At 41.3% G+C, this 8,727-nt stretch overlaps 1 non-coding gene and 1 pseudogene across 1 annotated transcript; one reads left to right on the forward strand and one right to left on the reverse strand.

The window, feature by feature from the left end:
- The first annotated feature begins 3,384 nt into the window (after positions 1-3,384).
- Positions 3,385-3,516, forward strand: LOC116622689. The gene has a single exon (XR_004297610.1). It is a non-coding gene; the product is annotated as a small nucleolar RNA SNORA72 (small nucleolar RNA).
- A 3,197-nt stretch (positions 3,517-6,713) lies between these two features.
- LOC116622566 lies at positions 6,714-7,672 on the reverse strand (annotated as a pseudogene).
- Between the last annotated feature and the right edge of the window lie 1,055 nt (positions 7,673-8,727).

Raw genomic sequence — 8,727 nt, forward strand, 5'->3', positions numbered from 1 at the left:
CCTGGGGGTGGCTGCCTGGGAGCTTCCTTTATAGAGCTGGACAAGGTTGGGTGGGGCTGGACACTGGCCTCATTCTACTTGGAAGGGCACCCAGGGGAGACAGGCTTCTTCAGGGTTAGGGGAAGAAGAGTCCCTGGTCCTGTCTGTGCTACTTTCTTTTTTACAAATCATGGGAAAAGAAGGAACTCAGTCAAGGCTGAACAGGTGCAGAGACCAGGCCCAAATATTTATCCTATAACTTCATGTGTATGATAGAAAAATGCAGGAAATGTCTACTTTCTATTTTGTTTCTCCTTTCCTTCAGAGTTCCCTGAGAACACAGGAGACCAGACAAGTGATATTATAAACCCGGGCTTAATTTAAGACCAGAAAGGATGTGAAGAAGAACTTGCTGTGTTTCAAGAAACAAAGGGTCTCAAGGTGTCAACTGTTGGTCTGCCCAAGAGTTAGGTAGGGGCTCAGACATAGCAGAGAAGGGGTAGCCTTCTCTTTGGGCAGCAGATTTTTTCACCTGGCTAGAGGCAGATGGTGCAGGGAATCTGCCAACCAGAAAAATTCACTGAGGGGCTTCATTTTCCAAATGACTAGTATGAAATGTTGCCTAGTATTTGGGAACTTTGAGGGTCCTGGGAAAGGTACTCTTCTTGGAATGGGTGGGTTGAAACTCTCTTCTGTTCTCTCACAGGAAGAGCCAGATCAGTGCGGTGTTCAAGGTTGGATGCCCCGTGTTCAGAGTAGAGCAGGACACCACTTCCCTGGAGCTATAGGGACACAGCTCTGGGGAAGGGTCATTAGGTCTGTCTTCCCTGAAGTGGTGGGTGGAGGACCAAAAGTTGAGAAGACACTTACTTTGGTTATCTTCTTGTCCTTTGAGGCAGGCTTGTACTCAAGTAGCCCACAGCCGTAGGATTCTGAGTCTGTAAATTGACAGTAGAGCATAATTTTATTGGTTATGCTCCATTTTGCAGTCACATACCGTTGGATAAATTATTTAGCATCTCTGAGCTTCAGCTTCCTCTTCTCAAAAAGTGCATTGTAAAAGGTTTTCTGAGGATGACAAATTACGAAGTCCATTACACTCATTCTGGTAGAAATTAGGTTATTCACTTCCTTCTCTTCCTTCTCCCCCTCCACCACCACCACCACCACCACCACCACCACCTTATCCTCCTTCTTTTTTTCCTCCTCCTCTTTATTCATTATTAAATTCCACCATTATGGCTGTGTTTCTTTCTTTTTTTGCCGCATACTCTCTCCAAGAGATCTATTGGTGAATGCAAAAAATAGCCAGGCGAGTTTTATTCTGGGTTCCAACAATGTGTGTTGTTGAGAGCACCACTGTGGATTGGCATGGGGGTGGGGAAGAGGAGGGGTGCTAGTGGACTGGAAGTAAGTAGTTCAATACTAGATCAAGGCTGAGTGTTCCCTTGCATGACTCCATGGAAGACTCCCAGGAGACTCTGCATGGGGCATAAAATTCCTGCCATAGAATGCAGGCCGTAGCCTGACCATCTGCTGCCAAGACATAGCGCAGACTCAGTGGTACCTTCTCGTTCTTTTAGAGATGGAGGACATGAGGCTTGAATGGGTGAATGGGCTTGCACAAAGGAAAGAAGCAAGGTGTGAATTGTGCTGGCATAAAATATTCAGCTCTTTTGATTCTCAGTTCAGAACTCTGTCCTTCTCCATGTATTTTAAGTTGATCAGTCATGCCCTTGGGAATATGGAAAGAATGGACCTAGCATCTTCCAAATACTTCTGAACCCCTCCTATACCTGTTTCTGGAAAAGCAAATCTACAATGCATTTGGAGATTAGCATGTGCGCAGGATGGACCCTTTCCTTTCCACCTGTATGTATCATAAATCACCATCTCAGCCTCCGGGCAGGAGCTTTTCCTAACTGTGCTGAGTGTTCCCACCTCCTGCCTGAGGTCTTGTTGGGGAAAAAGTGCCAGGGAAACACAAACAGCTTTATTATCTCCCATTTAATGTTGCTCTGTTGGTGCTTTCTTCTTTTTTTCATTTCATAGAATTTTTGTGCTCTCCATATCATGTCTGCCTTCAAGAAAAAAAAAAAAAGCAACAACACAATGACTACACATTCTATGCTACATTAATAAATTAACCTGTTGAAGGAGCAAGCCCCTTTCCCAGATGCCTCGTTCGACTAGTCACACAGTTCCTGAGTGCAATGACTTCACTGCTTTTTTTCCTCTATGTGCAGGTTTATGTTCACCCATGGCTTTTATTTTTAAACTTTAAAAATAAATCACTGTTAAATGATGAAATTTAATGCACATAAAGGAAAATAAGCAAATCGTGTACATAGCTTAATGACGGAACATATAGCAAACACCGTGTAACCACCATGTAGATCAAGAAAACAGACCTTTTCCAGCATCACGGAAGGTCCCAGGGAACCCTTAAGTGACCACAGCCTACCACCTCCCCCACAAGGCAACCGCTGCTTTGACCTGGATAATCATCACTTTCATGCTTTGCTTTATGATTTTCCCTTCAGTATGCATTGCTAAATAGAGTGTTTTTTTTTTTTTTTAAGATTTTATCTATTCATTAGAGAGAGAGGGGGAGAGAGAGAGAGTGCAGAAGTTGGGGGAGGGGTAGAGGGAGAGGGATAAGCAGACTCCCTGCTGAACAGGGAGCCCGATGTGGGACTCGATTTCAGGATCCTGAGATCATGACTTGAGCCAAGGCAGAGTCTTAACCAACTGAGCCACCCAGGCGCCCCAAAGAGGGTGGTTTAATTTGCTTCTTTTTGACCTATATATAAGCGGCAGCACAAAAGTATTATTTGTGGCTGGCTTCCTTCTTTATTATGTTTTTAAGATTTGTCTGTGTTTCTGTGTGCAGCATTGGTTTTTACCTCAGTATATTGACTACTTAATAGATTTATGACTGCTGAAAAGTATTTGAGTTGTTTCCATGTGTTTTAAAGAGTGCTGCTGTGGACATTCTTGTTACTTATATCCTGTGCACACAGGCTTGGTTTTTGGAGGAGAGATACCTTGGAGTGAAATTGCTAAGGCACAGGGCATGCATGACATCAATGTGTCCTACATGTCAAATTGTTTAGCAAAGTGTTTTTTACTAATTTGTATATCCATCAGCTATGTATAAGGATTTTGGTTATTCCACATCCTTAGCACTACTTGGTATTGTCAGACCTTTACATTTTAGACAACTTGATGGTTATCTAGTGGTCCCTCATGGCGGATTAATTTAATTTCCCTGATCACAACTAAGATGGGGTATCTTTTCATATGTTTATTGGTTATTTGGATTTTCTCTTTTGATAAGAGTCTAGTTAAGTCATTTGTCCATTTTTTTTTCCTTATTGGTTTGTCCATTAAGAATAATTTATACTGTGAATATTCTTGCTATTCTGATTTTGTAATAATCAGGGCAGGCTAAACATTCACTATATTAAGACCATGCATGTGTCCTCAGACCTAGTTCTCTTCCTAGGTCTGGTTTTATAAATGCTGGTGATAAATTGAATCTGATTTAGATGATGCATCTTATATGGGAAATGTCTGTGACTCTAGGTATTTGCTCATCCTCAAGAAATGATGGCACAGCTAATGTAATAACTTTTGAAGATAACCATTGCTAATTTGATGATTAACAACTGCCATTGAATGAATTGTAAAACTATTGTGTTTTATTTTCACGGAATAAAAGTTACAAGAATAACTTGTAAATTATGTGGTGGTTCAAGATGACAGCCTAGAAAGACCCTGAACTCACCTCCTCTGTAGACACACCAAATCTTACTGAATAATTCCTGCTGAAAAAGAATTGAAAACTAGCTGAACAGCTTTCTCCACAAGGGATAAAAGGACCCCATCTAGATTGGGTAGGAGAGGCAGAGACACGGTCTCACCAAAACCCTATCCCTGGCTCTGTGACACACAATAGGGAGGGACCTCACTCCTGAAGCCTCTCCCTGAAGAGTGAGGGATTTGTGCCCCACACTGGGCACTCCAACCGTTGAGACCTGCACCAAAGAGACCATGAAAACCAATGGGGTTTACATCCAGGGAGCCTGAGGGGCTAGTGCATGGACTCACTTGTCCCAGGAACCAGTGCAAAGGCAGCAGATTAAGAGGGGACTGGATTTTATGTGATGGTGATCCAGTTGGTCATATTAAAGAGTGCTGGAGGGGCAGGGGTTTGTTGAGATTTTTCTTGGGATGGAGGTGCTGGAGTGTGCCTTTTTTTGCTCTCATCCTCTACCTTGCTAGTGGAGGTGGGCATGTGAAGATACAACCTCCCTAAAGCCAAGGGCATGGCCCACCCTCCGTGTTCATTCATTCAGTTGTAGCTTCTTTTCCTTCATTGCTTATTTATTTCAGTCTTCTCTCCTTTTTTTCCCCCCTGATGACTCTGGCTAAAGCCTTATCAATTTTGTTTATCTTTTCAAAGAACCAGTTCTTAGTTTCCTTGATTTTTTCTATTCTTGTTGTATGTTTCTTTCTTTCTTTTGTTTTGTTTTGTTTTTAGTTTCTATTTCATTTATTTCTGCTCTGATCTTTATTATTTCCTTCCTTCCACTAACTTTGGGCTTTGTTCTTTTTTTAAGTTCTTTTAGGTGTAAGGTTAGATTGTTTATTTGAGATTTTTCTTGTTTCTTGAGGTAAGCCTGTATTGCTATAAATTCCCTCTTAAAACTGCTTTTGCTGCATCTCAAAGATTTTGAACTGTTGTGTTTCCATTTTCATTTGTCTTCATGTATTTTTTGATTTCCTCTTGAAGTTCTTTGTTGACTTCTGTTGTTTAGTAGCATGTTGTTTAGCCTTCATGTTTTTGTGTTTTTTTCCAGTTTTTTTCCCTTGTAGTTGATTTCTAGTTTACATTGTTGTGATTAGAAAAGATACCCGAGGGGCACCTGGCTGGCTCAGTTGGTAGAGCATGCAACTCTTGATCTCAGGGTCATGAGTTCAAGCCCCATGTGTGGCGTAGAGTTTACTTAAAAAAAAAAAAGTGTAAGATAAAACATAAAAAAAAAAAGAAAAAATACTTAATATGATTTCAATCTTAAATTTATTGAGACTTGTTTTGCGGCCCAACATGTGATGTATCCTAGAGAATGTTCCATGTGCCCTTGAAAAGGATGTATTCTGAGGTTTTTGTATGGAACCTTCTCTATATATCTGTTAAGTCCATCTTGTCTAATGTGTTGTTCAAAACCACTGTTTCCTTACTGATTTTCTGTCTGGATAATCTATCCATTGGTGTAAATGGGGTGTTAAAGTCCCCTACTATTATTGTATTGCTTTCAAGTTCTCCCTTTATGTCTGCTAACATTTGCTTTATATATTTAGGTGCTGTTGTGTTGGGTGTATAGATATTTACAATTGTTTTATCCTCTTTGTTGGATTGATCCCTTTATCATTATGTAATGCTCTTTTTTGTCTCTTGTTAGAGTCTTTGTTTTAAAGTCTATTTTGTCTTTTTTTTTTTTTGTTTGTTTTTTTTTTTTTTTTAAAGATTTTGTTTATTTATTTGACAGAGATACACAGCGAGAGAGAGAACACAAGCAGGGGGAGTGGGAGAGGGAGAAGCAGGCTTCCTGCAGAGCAGGGAGCCCGATGTGGGGCTCGATCCCAGGACCCTGGAATCATGACCTGAGCCGAAGGCAGACGCTTAACCATCTGAGCCACCCAGGCGCCACTTAAAGTCTATTTTGTCTTATATAATTATTGTTACCCTAGATTTCTTTATGTTTCCATTTGCATGAAATATCTTTTTCCATTCCTTCACTTTTAGTCTGTATGTGTCTTGAGATTTGAACTGAGTCTCTTGCAGGGAGCATGTATTGAGTCTTGTTTTTTTGTTTTTTTGTTTTTTAACTATTCATCCACCCTATGTCTTTTGATTAGAGCATTTAGTTTATTTATGTTAAAAATAATTATTGATAGACATGCACTTATTGCCATTTTGTTAATTGTCTTCTGATTGTTTTTTTTCAAGAGAATATTAAATCGTTTATTGATTACACATGATAATGGGTGATACACAAGCTTTAATCCCATCTATAATTTTATCTGATACCATAATTCAATTTAGATATATTGCATAGGATGTGCCAACAATCATATTAATAACCAAATAAACTCCAGGACTTTCCTTGGGTGACCCTTTTAATGGTGAACTCCAGGTCACAACACATTAACTGTCAGTTCAACTACACCAAGGTTTGTGGAGACAATGGCTTCTGTGCCCAAGCAGGTTGCAAATCAATTTCTAATGGAACCTGGCATCACCCTGAAGGAATTCTAACTTCACACTGTTGGGGTAGTATACCAAGATGGCTTCAGAGTAGACTAACTTCACATAGCACATTTAAAAAAAGACACATATATTCAGCATCATGATCAGACTATTACATTTAGCAATCAACAGCATGGGTGCAAAAAAAAAAAAAAATCTACATTAAAACCCTTTGTTGGAATGCTTTACACTTTCCACAGAACAGAAACTAAAATAACCTGTTATACAATTAGTCACAAATACAGTCCTCGAGTTTTTTGCCCATACACATGAGTATTGTCTAAAACATGTCTTCTTTGTAGCAGCTAGGCCCTGCCACCACTGTGTTTGGCTAAGTTCACAAATCTGCTGTAACCTGTAGCTTCCCCGTCCCTCCTCGGGCTCTCCTCTCCTGCTAAGCCTTGTCTCCTGGCAGTAATTAAAGCCTCCTGCCGCTGCCGTAGCTCCTGCTGCTGCTGGAACCACCATAGCCACCTTGGTTTCGTGGTTTGGCAAAGTATTGGCCTCCACCACTGTAGGGGCCAGAGCTTCTGCCTCCAAAATTTCCTCCTTTCATGGGTCCAAAATTTGAGGATTGATTGTTGTAATTGCCAAAATCATTATAGCTTCCGCCACCTCCAAAGTTGCTTCCATCATTACCAAATCCGTTATAGCCATCCCCACTGCCACCATGTCCACCACCACCTCGACTGCCACCAAAGCCACCTCGACCACTGAAGTTCCCTCCACGACCAAAGTTGTCATTCCCACCAAAACCACCTCCACGACCACCACCAAAGTTTCCAGAACCACTTCGACCTCTTTGGCTGGATGAAGCACTAGCCATCTCTTGCTTAGATAAGGCTTTCCTTACTTCACAGTTGTGGCCATTCACAATATGGTATTTTTGAATGACAATCTTGTCCACAGAGTCATGGTCATCAAATGTTACAAAAGCAAAACCTCTCTTTTTGCCACTGCCTCGGTCAGTCATGATCTCGATCACTTCAATTTTCCCATACTGTTCAAAATAATCTCTTAGATGATGTTCTTCAGTGTCTTCTTTAATGCCGCCAACAAAAATCTTTTTCAGTTAAGTGGGCACCAGGTCTTTGAGAATCTTCTCTTGAGACAGCCGTCTTTGGTTCCACAACTTCCACCCACCTCGTGTGGCCTTGCGTTCATGGCTGCATCCACCTCCTCCACGGTGGCATACGTGACAAACCCAAAGCCTCTGGAACGCTTGGTATTTGGATCTCTCATTACCACACAGTCCGTAAGTGTTCCCCATTGCTCAAAAGAGCTCCTCAGACTCTCATTGGTTGTTTCAAAGCTCAAACCTCCGATGAAGAGCTTCCGCAGCTGTTCAGGCTCTTTGGGAGACTCTGACTTAGACATGACGGCGGTGGGAGGGGAGACTTTAATGATGCTTACTGTGCGGCGTCCACGGGCAGAAAGGAGTAATCTAACGGACGTATCTCTCTTCTGATTGTTTTTGTAGTTCTTCTCTGTTCCTTTATTCTTCTCTTGCTTTCTTCCCTTGTGATTTTTGACTTTTTTTTTTTTGGTGTTATACTTCATTTTTTATGTATCTAATATGTTTTTGGTTTGTGGTTACCATGAGGTCCATATATAATATTCTATGTATGTAGAAATCAATACTGAGTTGATGGTCACTTAAGTTTGAACACATTGTGAAAGCACTACATTTTTACTTCTTCTTCCATGTTTTATGTATATTATATCATATTGTATATCCCCCAATGGCGGGAGTCTCTCTGGAGAGATACCAGAGGTGGTGCAGTGGGAGCCACTTTGGAGGGGAGCCTGTTGGGGTGAATGGGTTAGATGGAGCAAGTGGTGCTAGCCAAGTAGATGGAAAGTGTCAGAACTGGCTCTTGCAGCTAGACTAAAGGAGGGTCAGAAAATTTAGACTCACCAGCACTTCTGTTCCCAGAGAAAGCTCCTGCAGATCCCTGCCCCTTTGGCACATATCCTGAAATTAGTCAATTAATTTCCTTCATATACACCCATGCCCTTTAAAAAATATTGCTTCAGTGCTAGGTATCAGGCAGATAGAGATGGTTTCCTACAGTCCTTTGGCTCTCCCAGAGTTAGCCCCAAAGGTTTTCAAAGGCAGATATTTTGGGAGCTTGTCTTCCTAGTGCAGACCCCCAGGGCTGGGTCTGCCTCTGTGGGGCTTGATCCCCCCACTTCTTCATGCCTGTGATATCCGCCCTGATTCTAGGTCACTGTGTGGGGGACTGGGTTCCCAATTACATCTCTGACCTTCCTACCCTCCTCCTCCTTTTTCTTCTTCTTCTTTTCTTCTTCTTTCTTCTTCTTCTCCTTCTTCTTTTCTTCTTCTCTTTCTTCTTCTTCTTCTTCTTCTTCTTCTTCTTCTTCTTCTTCTTCTTCTTCTTCTTCTTCTTTCTTCTTCTTCTTCTTCTTCT

The sequence above is a fragment of the Phoca vitulina genome, unplaced genomic scaffold (assembly GCF_004348235.1).
Source record: "Phoca vitulina isolate PV1807 unplaced genomic scaffold, GSC_HSeal_1.0 scaffold53, whole genome shotgun sequence".
Classification (NCBI taxonomy): Eukaryota; Metazoa; Chordata; class Mammalia; order Carnivora; family Phocidae; genus Phoca; species Phoca vitulina.